The sequence below is a fragment of the Neophocaena asiaeorientalis genome, unplaced genomic scaffold (genome assembly GCF_003031525.2).
Source record: "Neophocaena asiaeorientalis asiaeorientalis breed wild unplaced genomic scaffold, Neophocaena_asiaeorientalis_V1.1 scaffold523, whole genome shotgun sequence".
In the NCBI taxonomy this organism is placed as follows: Eukaryota; Metazoa; Chordata; class Mammalia; order Artiodactyla; family Phocoenidae; genus Neophocaena; species Neophocaena asiaeorientalis.
This window is the reverse complement of record NW_020175436.1, coordinates 659,612-675,973: the sequence shown is the minus strand read 5'-3', so window position 1 is coordinate 675,973 and position 16,362 is coordinate 659,612. Positions and strand designations below refer to the sequence as shown.

At 43.1% G+C, this 16,362-nt stretch overlaps 1 non-coding gene across 1 annotated transcript; it reads left to right on the top strand.

Annotated features, from left to right (window-relative positions):
• Positions 1-2,673: 2,673 nt before the first annotated feature.
• LOC112415015 (U6 spliceosomal RNA) lies at positions 2,674-2,780 on the top strand. Its single transcript, XR_003006256.1, has one exon. It is a non-coding gene; the product is annotated as a U6 spliceosomal RNA (small nuclear RNA).
• The last annotated feature ends 13,582 nt before the right edge of the window (positions 2,781-16,362 follow it).

Here is a 16,362-nt window from a genome sequence, read left to right as displayed (position 1 = left end):
TTCACCCGACTTCAGTGGGTGCTGAGAGAATGAAATCATGTCTGCTGTGTGTGCTGAACTCCTAGGAAAAGGCACTGAAGATGCCGGGGGTTCTGGGTGGGAACACGTTGTCCCCTGGCACAGACGTGCCTCTGCGGGCTCCTTTGGAGGGGGGCAGCCCTTGTTCTAGGGTTTCTTTCCAGCTGACTCATCCTGTGACCTTGAGAAAGTTCCCAGTCTCTCTGCACCTTTGTTTCACACTCGCTCTAAAACAGGGCTAATAATACCTTCTACCTTGTTCGTAAAAGAGAGGACATTCACAAACCAGCCCTCACAGTACATTTCTACAGAACTGGGGCCCGAGTTCTAGCACCTGCCCAAGTCAGATGAGATTTTTGGCTAAAGCACCCTCCAGCTCCCTTTAGGCAAAGAGACTGGAAAAAGCGACTGTGGGAACAAAAAGGAACATGTTTTAGCCAAAATGTGTTTCTCTAAGGAAACTGAGTGTTTCTTAGATCCTCACCTTTGTGAAAATTTTCACCTCGTGCCTTTTTAAAAGTGTTTTGCTTCTCCTGAAATGTCCTCCCCCATCTCTTCTTGTGAAATTGTTCCTGTCACTCAAGGCCCTGCCAAAATGCCACATTTCCGTGAAGCTTGCCTTTACTCTTTCAGCTAAATACCTTTTCTCTTTCCTCTGGACCCTCTGAACACTGTCTATCCTCCCTTCATCTCATATTCTGCCAAGAATTATAGTGATTTTTAAAATGCAAATCTCATTCTCTTAGTAGATGATAAGTATATTGAAGGTAAGACTAATACCTTATTGTTATAAGTCTGTAAGCTAGTGACACAGTTTCCTACATAGAGTAGTTGCCTAATAATCAATTGCTGAATGAATAAATGAATGGATAGAATATTTGTAGAGGAAAAATATTAAATAGTAGTGAAGGGCTGGTGAAGACTGATGCCACCAAGGCTACCGAAGAATTTTTGCTCATGAATCAGTGTCCGCCTGTTAAATTCCTGCCCATTGATGGATCCACTGATGCATCAATCCCTTGAACAAATGCTATCTGAGCATCTCCTTGTGTAGGATGCTGTGCAAGGTCCTTCAGGGAAGAACACTGAAGATCTTGAGTAAGTGAAGAGAGCCCGTGCTGCTCTTATCCTGGTCAACCTGGCTCAGGATTTTGTGCAGAGTTGAGAATTTGTGTTTGTGCCAAGACACCTGGGTTCTGGTCTTGGTTCTGATCCTTGCTAGCTTGTCACTTTTTTTTTTTTTTTTGCGGTACGCAGGCCTCTCACTGCTGCGGCCTCTCTCGTTGCGGAGCACAGGCTCCGGACGCGCAGGCTCAGCGGCCATGGCTCACGGGCCCAGCCGCTCCGCGGCATGTGGGATCTTCCCGGACCGGGGCACGAACCTGTGTCCCCTGCATCGGCAGGCGGACTCTCAACCACTGCGCCACCAGGGAAGCCCTAGCTTGTCACTTTGAGCAAATGGCCTCATAAATCTCAGTTTCATATTGTGTTTAATGTTAACCTGATAAAGAGGAGATAGTACCGTAGTGCTTGTTTATCTGACTCCCAGAAGTACGGAGGCAAGGGGCAATGACAAAGTGAAAACATTTTACCTTCTCTGAGAGCATATGAAAACCACATATAGGTATGTGTATATACACATACATACATATGCACACATGTATTTTGTACTTAGGGGATGCAATGCATCATATATCTCCAACAAATTATAAACCGTGCCTTAGGTACCTTAGAGAAGCTTAATGGTTTCAATTTATGATACACACTTAGGATACAATACATCACAATTATTTATTCTAGATTTTTGCAGCAAAAACTAAAAAACATCGAAAAAACAAAATTCTAAGTTTCATTACAAAACACCCACTATTCACTCGGTTCTACGACGTGACATTTCTTGTCATTGCACATACACAGTACTGCTTAGTTGTAATCGATGTGTTCATTCTAGTTGGGGTTCTGGTTTTATTTTTAGGATTGTTTCGAACAGACCTTTCCCTACTTACAATTTTAATATCAGTATTATTCATCTAATTATCTATCTATCTATCTAATCTCGGAATTTATTTAACTATTTCCTAATTGTTGGTCATTTGAGTAATTTTCAATTCTTCATTATTACACATGGTCTATTTTTAATCGCATACAGACGCCTACCCGTCACCGAACACATTCTTGGCTTGGCTCCCTCTACTGTCAGTTGATATATACCCAAGAAATGCCAACTCATTTTATTATTAGCCTGAGCAAAACAGAATTAGGAAGGAACTACAAATGTTTTATTTTGAAAATCAGACTGTGCATTTACAAGATGGTTTGCGAATGATTTCCTTTGGGAGAAGGGAGCTCTGGATCCTGGCACCACAGCTTTAATCTCCCAGGGAAGAAGAGTGATGACCAGGGACTTTATACGTTTATCACACATTTATTGACCTCCAAGACACCAATTCCAGGCTGGGGAAGAAAGGTGTAATCCTTACCCTCAGTGAGCTTACTGGTTAGTAAATGATCTAGACCAGTGGGACTTCCCTGGCAGTCCCATGATTAGGATTTGGTGCTGCCACTGCAGGGGGCACCGGCTCGATCCCTTGTGGGGCAACCAAGATCCCACATGCCACGTGGCCAAAAAAACAGAAAACAAAAAAAGAGGATCGAGTGCTCGCTTCAGCAGCACATACACTAAAATTGGAACGATACAGAGAAGATTAGCATGGCCCCTGCACAAAGATGACACGCAAATTCGTGAAGCATTCCATATTTTTAAGATGTGGCACATATATACAATGGAATATTACTCAGCCATAAAAAGAAATGAAATTGAGTTATTTGTAGTGAGGTGGATGGACCTAGAGTCTGTCATACAGAGTGAAGTAAATCAGAAAGAGAAAAACAAATACCGTATGCTAACACATATATATGGAATCTAAAAAAGCAAAGGATCGAGACCAGCAGTGGCAATGCTCATGGCAAAGGCAACGACAACACAGTGTGACAAGTGTTGCCAGAGCAGTCAATTCAAGTCACACACACAAGGAAGCGACAATAGTCTTGTTGGGGGTCCTAGAAGGAAGGGTCACAGAAACTGAGGCCCGAGGACCAGTGGGCATTGGCCTGGAGAGTAGTAGTCCAAGCACGGGAAACAGTGTTTACAGAAGCCCAAAGGAGAGAGAGGATATATATATTTTAGGGACGGCTAAGTCGAGCATACAGTTTGAACTGTATACAGTACACAGTTTGAGTTGGAGTGTCAATGGAGATGAAGGGGAAAAGGTAGGCTGCAACCAGGTTAGGAAGGGCTTTATAAACCACGTTAAACAACTTGGCTTTACAGTATCTGGGGGTGGTGCAGCTACTTTAGAAAACAGGGAAACGGCTTGGCAGTTTCTTAAGAAGTTAAACATAAACTTACCATATGACCCAGCAATTCCACTCATGTCTAGCCAAGAGAAACAAAAGCATACAGCCATACAAAGATCTCCATGTGAATGTTCATAGCAGCATTATTCATAATAGCCCAAAGTGAAACTACCCAAATGCCTATCAGCTGATGAACAGGTAAACAAAACGTGGTCTATCCATAGGATGGAATATTATTCAGCCGTAAAAGAGGAAAGAAGTTCTGATACCTGCTACAACATGGATGAACCTTGAAAACGTTATGCTAAGTGAAAGAAGGCAGTCATAAAAGACCACATCTTGTATGATTTCATTTATGTAAAATGTCAGAATAACAGACAAATTCAATGAGGCGGAAAGTGGATTATTAATTGCCAGGGGTTGAGGAAAAATGGGAACTGACCGCTAATGGGTATGGAGGTTCTTTTTGCGTGATGAAAATGTTCTAAAGTGAATCCTGGTGGTGGCTGTACAACTCTGCTAGTGTAGTACAACCATGGAACTGTGTGCTTTACATGGGTATGATATGGGAATTATATCTCAATGAAGCTGTTAAAAAATATCTGGGAGAGGGGCAATAGGGAGGTCATTTGGTTTTAAGAAGAAAAATGTCACGATTAGATTTACTTTTTTGTGGGGGGGGTACACCGTGCAGCTTTGAGGATCTTAGGTCCCTGACCAGGGGTTGAACCCGGGCCCCGGCAGTGAAAGCACCGAGTCCTAACCACTGGACCGCCAGGGAACTCCGTAGATTTACTCTAGAACTTTTGCTCTGAATAGATGCAGTGGATGGTCAGGACAGGGCAAGGTGAAAAGTGTGAGTCTGGTTAGTGGGCGGTTGCAGTAGTGGGAGAGACATAGGGTAGACAGAATGGAATGGACAGGTCTGAGACTTTAAGGAACAAAACTGACATGACTTGGGGAGTGTCGGAAGTGGGGGATGGGAAGTTAGGGATCTCACCCCAGTTACTGCCTCGGGCCCTTGGGAGGCTGGAAAGGGTATTCATGCAGATAGGAAACCAGGAGGTAGTTTGGGGGGAAGTGATGAGTTCAGTTCTGGACAAGATGAGTTGGGGCATCCAAATGGCATTGGTTATGATCTGGAGCCCAGAGGAGAGAGCTAGTCCAGAGGTGGTGCACACAGCATCTTCTTATTCTCTTACCACCTTATGAGGGAGCTTAAGCCCCTGCAAGAAAAGAGCTATGGATACTGTAGCAGGTATTATAAGCAAGGTTGGCTCTCAGTCCCTTTCCATCAAACCCTAACATGAAACATAGCGATGCTTTTGACTCAGGGCACAAGTTCAGCTTCTCCTGTTGGTTTATTGTAGCCAGTATTCGAATGGCTTCAAGGAACATATATTTTTTTAAATTTATTTTTATTTCTTTAAACTTTTTATTTTATAGTGGAGTATAGTTGATTAACAATGTTGTGTTAGTTTCAGGTGTACAGCAGAGTGATCCAGTTATACTTATACATGTATCTATTCTTTTTCAAATTCTTTTCCCATTAGGTTGTTACATAATATTGAACAGAGTTCCCTGTGCTATACAGTAGAGGACCATATTTTTTTTAAGCTCAAATTAGGTTCTGCCATGCCTTGAATAAATGTGCAATTAAAAGAAACATTTGAATCCAAGACTCGCTTAGAATATAGGCTGTGTAGCCATGACGTGTATCTCTCTTGGTAGAACATCCCAGGAAGTAGTCCGGTCTGGGGAACCGGGTGGTTCTCACTGCTTCCTTGTAGCGTATTCTTAGCAAGTTCCCTGATTCTCAGATTTCTCGTCTGAAAAATGAGAATAACTAGATTTCCCATGCAGTAGGATTATAAATAAAAACTTTGTAAAGCGTCTGGCTTGGCACAGGGTAAGATCTCAATAAATAGAAGTTTCCTATTATTACTGTGATTTTCTTACTTAAGTGTTGAAAAAGGTGTTTGATACAGTACCACAAAGGAAATGTTCTGAGTCTCTGTCTTTTGTGCTCTCTTCTAGTTCCTAGATCTGTTCTAGCTACCAAAATCAATCTTGCCTCTTGGTGACTGTTATTTTAAACTGAGTGTATTTTAAGTTTGTTCCCTTCATAAATGGCATGATTTTATAAACTGACAGCTCTTTGATCTAATTTGCTGGCAGATTATGCAAGAAATATATATTTTATTGAAATGCAGAAGCTAGTCAGTTTTTGCGCCCCCCTTCTCCCCCCGCCCTTCCCCTGAGCATTTGGGGAGTGAGGAGTGATAGTGGGCATGGAGGTAGGTAAGGGAGAGAAACAGGTGGTTTTTCTAATTAATTAATTAATTGTTTTTTAGCTGCGTTGGGTCTTTGTTGCTGCGTACGAGCTTTTCTCTAGTTCCAGCGAGCGGGGGCTACTCTTTGTTGTGGTGCACGGGCTTTTCATTGCGGTGGCTTCTCTTGTTGTGGAGCACGGGCTCTAGGTGTGCGGGCTTCAGTAGTTGCGGTGCATGGACTCAGTAGTTGTGGCTCGCGGGCTCTAGAGCGCAGGCTCAGTAGTTGTGGCGCACCGGGCTTAGTTGCTCTGTGGCATGTGGGATCTTCCCAGACCAGGGATAGAACCCGTGTCCCCTGAATTGGCAGGCAGATTCTTAACCCCTGCGCCACCAAGGAAGTCCCGAGGAACAGTTTTTGTCTCTGATTCAGACCCAGGTGGGGGGGACCTTTAGATGTTTGTGTACTGGTTGATTTTGGCCCCCATGCTCTCCTCCACCTGCTTCTACACTGTCAGCACCTTCGTCTCTTTAGAGTGAATCTTGACCTCCTGTATCCTTTTCTTATCTGGGATGTCTACCACTATTTGGGATTTCCTAATGGCCCAAGAGGACAAACTGAGACCCTTGTGGATAACCGTAAGGGCAGAGGGGAGCAGCTAGGGCTGCTCCAGCTGGGGCAGGGAGGCAGGCAGGTAGGGGAGGGCTCGGGGAGACCTGGCTGGCTTGGCAGCTTTCCATTTGTCCTTTCTCCAAAAGATGCTCCTGGGGCCAACCAGAAAGCTCTCTGTGTTCATTTTGTAGCCGGAGAGCAAACACGGCACCTTGGCAAGGGAGCATCAGACCTATAATAATAATACAGTTCTCTGACATTAAAGTGCAAAAACATTTTCCATGACAGCTTAAAACTAATCACCACCACTTGCTGCTATAGATCCCTCTCCTTTAGGCAGTGCCAGCTTTGAGACAACTGTTAAGGCAGCCACATGGCTTCCAGGGAAAGAGCAAGAAGTCTGCAGAGACAATCGGCAAAGCTCCTTTTCTCCATTTTCCCTTTTGTCTTGGGGAGGATGCGCTTTCTCGCTAACAGGGTGGAAGATGGGGCTGGTAATTGATCATGGAGAACAAGCCACAACTGACTCTTACGGGTGGGATTATAAATGCATCTGGAGCTCTTAGTGACATCGATAAACCACTGGAGATGCCTGCTGTGCAGCTGAATGTTCCAGAAATTGTTCCCATGGTCTGAACTCACATCAAGGGAAAAGAAAGGAGCTTCCACATATCACTTTCTTTATCCGGCTGATGGAAATTAATAATCAGACAGATTTTACCCAGACAACCTCACAGAATAGTTCAACAAATATTTATTTGTTTACTTTATTATTTAAAAATTTTGGGAATTTCCCGGCAGTCCAGTGGTTAGGACTCAGCGTTTTCACTGCTGGGGCCCAGGTTCAATCCCTGGTCAGGAACCAAGATCTCTCAAGCTGTGCGGGGTGGCCAAAAAAAAAAAAAAAATCTAAACTTAGTTCCTGCTCATGGTAAAAGTTGAAATTGTATTGGAGGGTAAATGGTGAGCATGGAAATTCTTCCTCTTTCTCCTGATTCTTTGGTCCCACTCTGCAGAGGTTACCACTATAAACAGTTTCCTGTATATCCTTCAAGAAGTTGTTCTTGCATATACAGGCCTACGTGTGTATGTATATGTGTGTGTGTATATTGCTGTTTTCATTTAACAATGTATATTAGACACCTTTTCACACCAGTACCTAGAGGTCTACTTCACAGTTTTTAATGTTACATAGTGTTTCTTGGTATGCATGTATTTATTTTTTTAACTGGACCTCTAATTTTGGATGTTTGAGGTATCTTTTGTTTGTTTTTTTGGTTTGCTACTATGAACAATACCACAGACCACATTTTCTTGGACTTCTTTGTTTGTACTTGTGCAAGCCTATTTGTAAGACAAATTCCTAGAAGTGAAATATTCAGGTCAAAGATATGTGTAATTTAATTTGTAAAAGATTGTGAAATTGTTCTTCAGATAGACAGTAAACATATACTGAAAGCTTTCTCCATGCCAAGCACTGGGCTGGGTGCTAGGGACAAAAGGTCACAGTCCTTTCCCTTGAGAACCTCATGGGAGAGACAGACAATAAACTGTTACAGTGCAATGTGGCAAGCACTATAATAAGGGTTTTGTAACCCTTACTATTACCTTCCTGTGTTAGCTACTAGTTTTAATCCCTCGCTGTGATTTTTTAAGATTTTTGAAGTGTTTTTTCATTCCAGAGTAGTTTTTTGGACTGTGATACGTTTCCCAGCTTAAAAAGCTGAAAACACAAAACTCGAGGTGGGCCTGGCAGTGACAGCATGATGAAGTCCAATCAATATTTGAGAAGCTTCCAGGTCCACACACTCCTGTGCCTGTCATGTCATTTAAGCTTTGCAAAGTTACGATTATTCCGATTTTGCTGATAAGGAAACTGAGGTCAGAAGTACGTTAATGGGGGCTTCCCTGGCAGCGCAGTGGTTGGGAGTCCGCCTGCCAATGCAGGGGACACGGGTTCGTGCCCCGGTCCGGGAAGATCCCGCATGAGCCATGGCCGCTGAGCCTACGCGTCCGGAGCCTGTGCTCCGCAACAAGAGAGGCCACAACAGTGAGAGGCCCGGGTACCGCAAAAGAAAAAAAAAAAAAAAAGTACGTTAAGGAATTTGCCCCAAGTCGTACCATTAAAGAATGGTGTAGTTTGGTTCTGAATGTGAGTCTCTTTGATGGCAAACTCAGGGCCCTTTCTCCTGAGCAGTTTGTCTACGGCACAGTGGGTCACACTGTCCCCAGGGATTCTAAACCACAGCCTCCACAATGACCGTGAGATTACTGAGCAGAGGCACAGTGCCAGGGATGGAGAAAAACAAGTAGTAGGAGGACCCACGACTTGGTCTTGGAAAACTCACTGGTTCATGGGGAAGAGAGGTCTCCATCTAATTGATGCATAGGATAGTCACCCAAATTCACATTATTCCAGACAAATGTTGTAGCCTTGAGAGGAGGATGTCTGGAGTTAAGAAGATTGGTTGGTTTGAGGGGAATAGAGGGAGGGGTAATTGGAAAAAGGTGGTCAAAAGTTGCAAACTTCCAGTTATAAGATAAAGAAGTACTAGGGATGTAACGTACAACATGATGAATATAATTAACACTGCTCTATGTTATATACAAAAGTTGTTAAGAGAGTAGACCCTCAGAGTTCTCATCACAACAGAAAAATATATTTTTTCTTTTATTTTGTGTCTGTATGAGTTGATAGATGTTCATTAATCTTATTGTGGTCATCATTTCATGATGTATGTAAGTCAAATCATTATGCCGTACTCTTTAAACTTATACAGTGCTATGTGTCGATTATATCTCAGTAAAACTAGAAGGAAAAAAAGAAGATTGGCTGGTTTGAAGGATGAAAAGGTAGTTCGGGAGGAGAGGGGGAGCCTGGAGCTGATGGGACAGGGTGGGCAAGGCATGGTGAGGGCCAGTGTGGTTAGGTGGCTGGATCTTTTTTTTTTTTAATTTAATTTATTTTTATTTTTGGCTGCGTTGGGTCTTCGTTGCTGCACGTGGGCTTTCTCTAGTTGCAGTGAGCAGGGTCTACTCTTCGTTACAGTGCACGGGTTTATCATTGCGGTGGCTTCTCTTGTTGCGGAGCACGGGCTCTAGGTGCACAGGCTTCAGTAGTTGTGGCTCCCAGGTTCTAGAGCGCAGGCTCAGTAGTTGTGGCGCACGGGCTTAGTTGCTCCACAACACGTGGGATCTTCCCGGACCAGGGCTCCAACCCGTGTCCCCTGCATTGGCAGGCGGATTCTTAACCACTGCGCTACCAGGAAAGCCCAAGTGGCTGGGTCTTGACGTGCATGGGGGTTTACGTGGGACATTAAGGCAGGGAGGTTAAGTTGGGGCATATTATAGAGATTTTAAGCAACTTTCTTTGTTAAGTATAAAAGTTTTTTTTGCACAGAAAAATGACATGAACTGATCTATATTGTAGAATAATGAACATCAACAGTATGCAGGAAAAATTAGACTGAGGAGCCCTGGGAGGAAAGGAAATCAATTAGGGGACCACTGTGAAAGTCTGCATGCAAGTAACTGATGGCTTGGACTGAGGTGATGGCCTTGGAAACTGGATAGATAGGGACAGGTTTGAGAGATGTTGTGGAGCTGGACTTGACATGATTGGATCTAACCGATTTGCTAAAGGATGGAGCGAGAAAATTAGAGCTGTCTAGACCAGGGTGAGTGGTTAGGCCCTTAATGGAAACAGGGAGCCAAACACAAGGAAGAGCATTTGATGGGTGAAGGTCAGAAGATCAGCTTTGGTATGTGGACTTCGCAACCAGGTGAGACATTATAGACATTTATAGACATGTGAGATGCCTATAAACCAGCTGGAAAATACAGTCAGGAGATTGGGAGAAACATCCGAGCCACAAATGTAGACTTAGGAGTTGTGGTTACAGCTAAGGGAGGTTGTTTGGAAGACGAGGACCAAAAAGGCCTACATTTAAGGAATTAATAGGGAAAGGAAATGGGGAGGTAGGAGAGGATGCAGGCAGTATGGAAACCAAAAGAAGAGGTTTAAGAAGGGATGGTCAATAGTTTATGTATTGCAGAAAATCTGAGTTGAGTATCATTAATTAACATGTTGAATGTTGTGATTAGGAAACCTTTGAAATAATGGGTCTATAAACAATATTTCGAAGCACTTCTAAGAGGAGGCAACTGGGTCATAATCCAGCATGTTAGGTACAACTGAGGGGAGAGTGGCGGGGGGCACTGGTCTTCAGAGTCCAGCGACTGGTCTGTGATCATCCTGGACAGACAGACCTTTTTGTAAGAAAGTGGATCTACCACCATGCTAGGGTTAATGGTGAGAACAGGGACGAAAGAACTGTCAAGAGTAAGGCAGATGGGACTTCCCTGGTGGCGCAGTGGCTAAGAATCCACCTGTCAATGTAGGGGACACGGGTTCCATCCTTGGTCCAGGAAGATCCCACATGCCTCGGAGTGACTAAGCCTTTGAGCCACAACTACTGAGCCTGCGCTCTAGAGCCCACGAGCCACAACTACTGAGCCTGCGTGCCACAACTACTGAAGCCCACGCGCCTAGAGCCTGTGCTCCGCAACAAGAGAAGCCACTGCAATAAGAAGCCCTGAGCACTGCAATGAAGAGTAGCCCCGGCTTGCCACAACTAGAGAAAGCCCACACACAGCAACAAATACGCAAAGCAGCCAAAAAATAATTAATTAATTGAAAAAAAGAAAAAGAGTAAGGCAGACAGCAGAGATAAAGCAAGAGCTTTGCAGAAACTGGACCAGGGACATAGGAAAGATGAGGTTGGTGGGGAAATTGACTATGGGTCCACTTGGCAGCAAAACAGTCTCTAAGGTCATGAAAACACAAAAGAGCACCTAGACCTGGGGATAGAGTAGGGGCTGATGGTACAGAACCACAGAGGAGGATTGACAGTCAAACTAAAGGAGCTTAAGCTTCAGGGCCTCTTACTCGCACTGCTCCCTTCCAAGACAGGGTGGTGCGCCCTCCCAATGCATTCATGTGGTCGTCTGCTTTAGTAAAATTTTCAAAATTGAGACATCTTCATCACAGTTGATTAGGACTGCTGTCCACTCCTTTGGTCTTGCCTTCTGTCAATGTCCCCTCACGTTGGTGATGTTGGAATGGCCATGGGCATTTTTGGGATCCAGTTACAGGGAAATTGATTTTCAGATTTAATGGGATTAAATCTGGGTTGAGTGGGATATATCTCTCTGGCTCACAACCACTTTCATGTCTACTTAAGTTACTGCTGGGCATCCAGGTGTGGTGACGTGCAGGTCTGGGGCCAGAGGACTTATGATGTAAGTGTGTCCCACCATACCCAGGCCCAAAGCATGAGGAGGGTGGAGGAGAAACAAGCCTTGAACGGCAGAGTCAAATGTAAGTCTTGAAAATTATTCCAAATTCTATTGCTTACATGAAAGAAATTTCATAAAGGACTTTTATTTTTTACGTTTTTCATAAAGGACTTTTAAAATTTAATAACAGCTCTAGAAATTAGAATTATCAATAATAAAAACATTCAAAGAACCACGTTAAGAAAAAAGAGGAATTTATCTTTCTATTTTCTCTGTAAATTATATTACAAAGTCATTGTCAGGTAAAGATGTGATCAAAGATAATGCAGTAAAAAATGTAGGAAAATGTATTATAGAGGGCTAGTAGGTAGCAAATTGATAAAAATATTGTATTACCTTTTCTGGATTTTTGGGTTCACTTTCCTAGGTGTATCAGCTTTAAAAAACTGCTATTTGTTGTGATTTATTTTCTTATTTGGATTTAATATTTATTTTCATATCTAATTTTATTTCTATAGTTTTTCTCTATCACATGTATTAAAATGTGAGGTTCTGAATCCCCTAAATTGTATAAGCTTGAGACTCCATAAAACCTGGATCTACCCCTCTTAGATCCTTACATCTTTTTGGTGCCAGGAATATTATTGGTGTGAAAGAACCTTTGTGTGTCTAAACAAAGAAGAAAATCTGGATATTTAAATGTGTGGGTTGTATTCTACTGTAACCTCTTTACTCGATACCACAGAGAGATGCAGATCTATGATTCATCCTGCATAGTAATAAGCTTGACTGAGAATGAATTCCAAACTCTTTAATAGGCAATTTTTTTTGGAGCAAAGGTGTACTTTGCATAAGTACAAAATAAATGTTTGCTGATTTGAGGAAATATGGTATGTAAATACATAGGCCCTACTGAAAAAGAGGAAATTTTTTCATCAAATGGATGTTAGTAGCTGGTGGATTGAGTCATCATGGTTCCAAGAGAACTACTCCTTCCTCCTCATTACCCAGCCCCTTCTCCTCGAATAACTGGTATCCTCTAGGGTAAAAGGTGGACACAGACAATGGGGCAGAAGAGACTACAACATGCATTCATTCGTCAAACTTCCATGGAATATCTACTAAAGCTATCATGACCTGGGTCAGCAACTTGGGTGTGCAAATGTGATCACATCTTTTCTATTTTTCTGATTAATCATTCAAGATTGCACATGCCCAACTTAGCAGGAAATACAGCTTCTCCCTTTTGAGGCATCTCTGATTTGTCTAAGAGCCTCAGACACCCATTCAGCCTCAAATGCTAGGCTAGTCCTTGTTCTGCCAGGCAGAGAACAGTAGTTGAATCAGCGTACAGCTGATGTTGCTTCTTCCACAGTCTCGCTATTGCTCTAAAAACTGGTCCCATTCACAACTCTGGATGCTTGCCCATTATGTTGATGACGTGTTGCTTGTTGAGACCCCCTCATGAGTGGTAGTGGTGCTTCAACTTTGGACTCTAAGTTTAACACTCTTTTAACTCACACTTACATGGTCAGGCATAACCCTGATACCAAGGAGGTTGGTTCTGGAAGCATTTCAGAGCATCGCCACCCTTCTAGGGACCAGCTCTCCTCCCCAGGAACATAGGTCCAGGCCACTAGCTGAGATTCTTCTCCCTATGGCAGTGTACCTCTGGGGATTTTCCTGCCAGCATCCACTTCATCAGAGAGTTTCTAATAATGTTGAACTTCAGGACTTCCCTGGTGGTGCAGTGGTTAAGAATCCGCCTGCCAATGCAGGGGGCACGGGTTCGAGCCCTGGTCTGGAAAGACCCCACATGCCGTGGGGCAACTAAGCCCGTGTGCCACAACTACTGAGCCTGCGCTCTAGAGCCTGCGAGCCACAACTACTGAAGCCCGCATGCCTAGAGCCCATGCCCCACAACAAGAGAAGTCAGCGCAATGAGAAGCCCGTGCACCATAACAAAGAGTAGCCCCCGCTCGCCGCAACTAGAGAAAGCTCATATGCAGCAACGAAGACCCAATGCAGCCAAAAATAAATAAATAAATAAATTTATAAACAAAAAATAATGCTGAACTTCAAAAAGAATTGGGGGACTTCCCTGGTGGTCCAGTGGGTAAGACTCTGCGCTCCCCATGCAGGGGGCCTGGGTTCGATCCCTGGTCGGGGAACTAGATCCCGCATGCATGCTGCAACCAAGAAGCCTGTGCGCCGCAACTAAGAAGCCTGCATGCTGCAACTAAAGATCCCAAGTGCCGCAACTAAGACCCGGCGCAGCCAAAATGATAAATAAATAAATGATAAATTAGAAAATAAAAGAATTGGGGTCTGAATCCATTTGCTTGCTGCAGTGCTCCAGAAGGGCCTTTGAATGCTTTGCAGATTCATTCATTTCATCTCCTCTTACCCCCCTCCAAACCAGAACAACAACCAAACAGCTCTGCAGACTGAGGGGTAGTCAGTGGAACTGAGACCATTCAGTCCACTGGTTGACCACCTATCACACGGATAAAAATGTGAGGTTCTGAATCCCCAGGCACTCCAGGCATCAACAATACCTCAGGCACTAGACTTAAGGATCAAGAGGCAGTCTGGCCTTCAAGGAGTGCACAGCCTATAAATAGTTTCACTGAAATGTAATACATGCATATGCAGCTTGCAAAGTGTACCTCGGTGCTGAGGAACCACAAAGGAGGGGTGCAATCAACCAGGTGAAGCAACAGTCTGAGTGACAGACTCTCTGCTGAGCTCAGAACTGAGCCTCCTCTCCAAGGCTAGCTCATCATCTGCAAACAAATGTGCACCCTCACTCATATCCTGGAGGCTCCCTAGCAGACCTTCACGATAGAGGTAGACGGGTGCCCCCAGGGCCGTCACGAACCCGTGTCCCCTGCATTGGCAGACGGACTGTCAACCACTGCGCCACCAGGGAAGCCGTGGGTGAGGCAAATTTTAAGGAGTCATCAAAATCTTCAGAAATTGAGATTCATATTAAAAAAAAGAAATAACAGCAAATTATGGCCCATAAGTCAGCTGCCTGGTTTTATAAATAAAGTTTTATTGGAAACATCAGGATTAGGGTAAGTTGAGTGAGGCAGTGTCATGAAAGTAAAGGTTTGGATCTTTATTTAAAATTGTGGGACCTCCCTGGCAGTCCAGTGGTTAAGACACCACGCTTCCACTGCAGGGGGCACAGGCTCGATCCCTGGTGGGGGAACTAAGATCCCACATGCCTTGTGGTGCAGCCGAAAAAAAAAATTGTGATTTTTGTTCATCACTTTTTTTGCAATGTTTTTTTAATATATTATATGAAAACATTATTTATCTTGATTTCTGAGGTTTTGGTGCCCCTGTAAATTCTGTGCCCAAGGAGAGTGTCTCCCTTGTCTCATCTAAGCCCTGGCCCTGGGTCCACTCCCATCAGTCTTCAGAAACATTTAATCATGTCTGAGTCATGGATTAAACACAGCTGAGATGGCTGTTGTACATATAGAATTCCAAGATATAGTAAATTCTATAAAGGACAGGTTATTAGGAGAGAAATTAATATTAGCTAACTACATGAGATTTGGTAGTTTGGAAGCCCTCTCTGAGGAAGTGGCATTTGAAATAATCTCAGACTTTGAGAAAAGTTGTAAGAATGGCACAGAACTCTAATATACGCTTTACCTGGATTCAAAATTTTTTTAAAAAGTCTTAAAAATGCTTAAGTTATTACTTGGTTTGTCTGCTTGGAGGAATGTTTTTTGTCTTCCAGTTATTACAGATGTAGCAATCAATAAACATATTCTACCTCTCATATTCTACTTTCTCTCTTCCATTCCCAGTAGTTGTTAATTACTTTATTTATATATTGTCAGGACACATAACTGTCACATCCTTTTAAATCACTCTAATGTGTAGAATTAGTTTTAGTCTACAGTAAATGTATTCAAAGCTTGCTGCCAATTTATTTTTTTCATAATTTTCCCAATTATCTCTTGGTTGCCTGACATTTATCCTCTGGTAGTTTCCTCAAGGAAAGGTTCATATAATGGATATTCCCTGAATTCTTTCATGTTCAAGACTATCTGTAATCTTTATAGTTGAAAGATAATTTGGCTGGATATAAAATACTTGGGTAACACTTTTTTTCCCTTGGAGATCTTTAAGTATTGTACCACAATCTTCTGGCACTGAATATTGCTGTAGAGAGCTCTGAGACCAGCCTGATTTCTCTCCCCTATAAATGACTTGATCATTTTGCTTGACAGATGTAACAACTTTTAACATTTTGCACACGTGCTTTCTCTCTCTCTCTACTCCTCTGTTTCTCCCTCCATACACACACATGCATACATGTTCACTCACACACATTATTTTCAAAATAAAAAGTTTAAAAATTGAAGCATAGCAGTTACTAGTGCATCCTAGGATTTTCACAGGAATAATTAAGTCAAGAGAAGAGATTGAAGATTAAGGAAAGAGACGATAAACAATGGTCTGGAGTCCAGTGGTTAGAGGAGATGGAATAGACTTACCTGGAGGAATTGGGTTCTAGGAGAAGGGACTCTTATTTGCAAGAAAAGTGAAAAGAAGTGGATGCAGTGGCAGGTAGGTCTGGGGATTTAGCAGTGGGAAAGTGAAGTAAGTTTTGTCTGGTGACTTCTATGTTATAACTTAGGAGTAAGGCAAGGTTAGTGCTATTTACTGAATGTTTGTGTCCCCTCCAAATCCAAAGGTTGAAGTTCAAGCCCCAGTGTGATGGTATTAGGTAATGGGGCTTTGAGGAGGTGATTAAGTCATGAGGATAGAGCCCGCAAGATA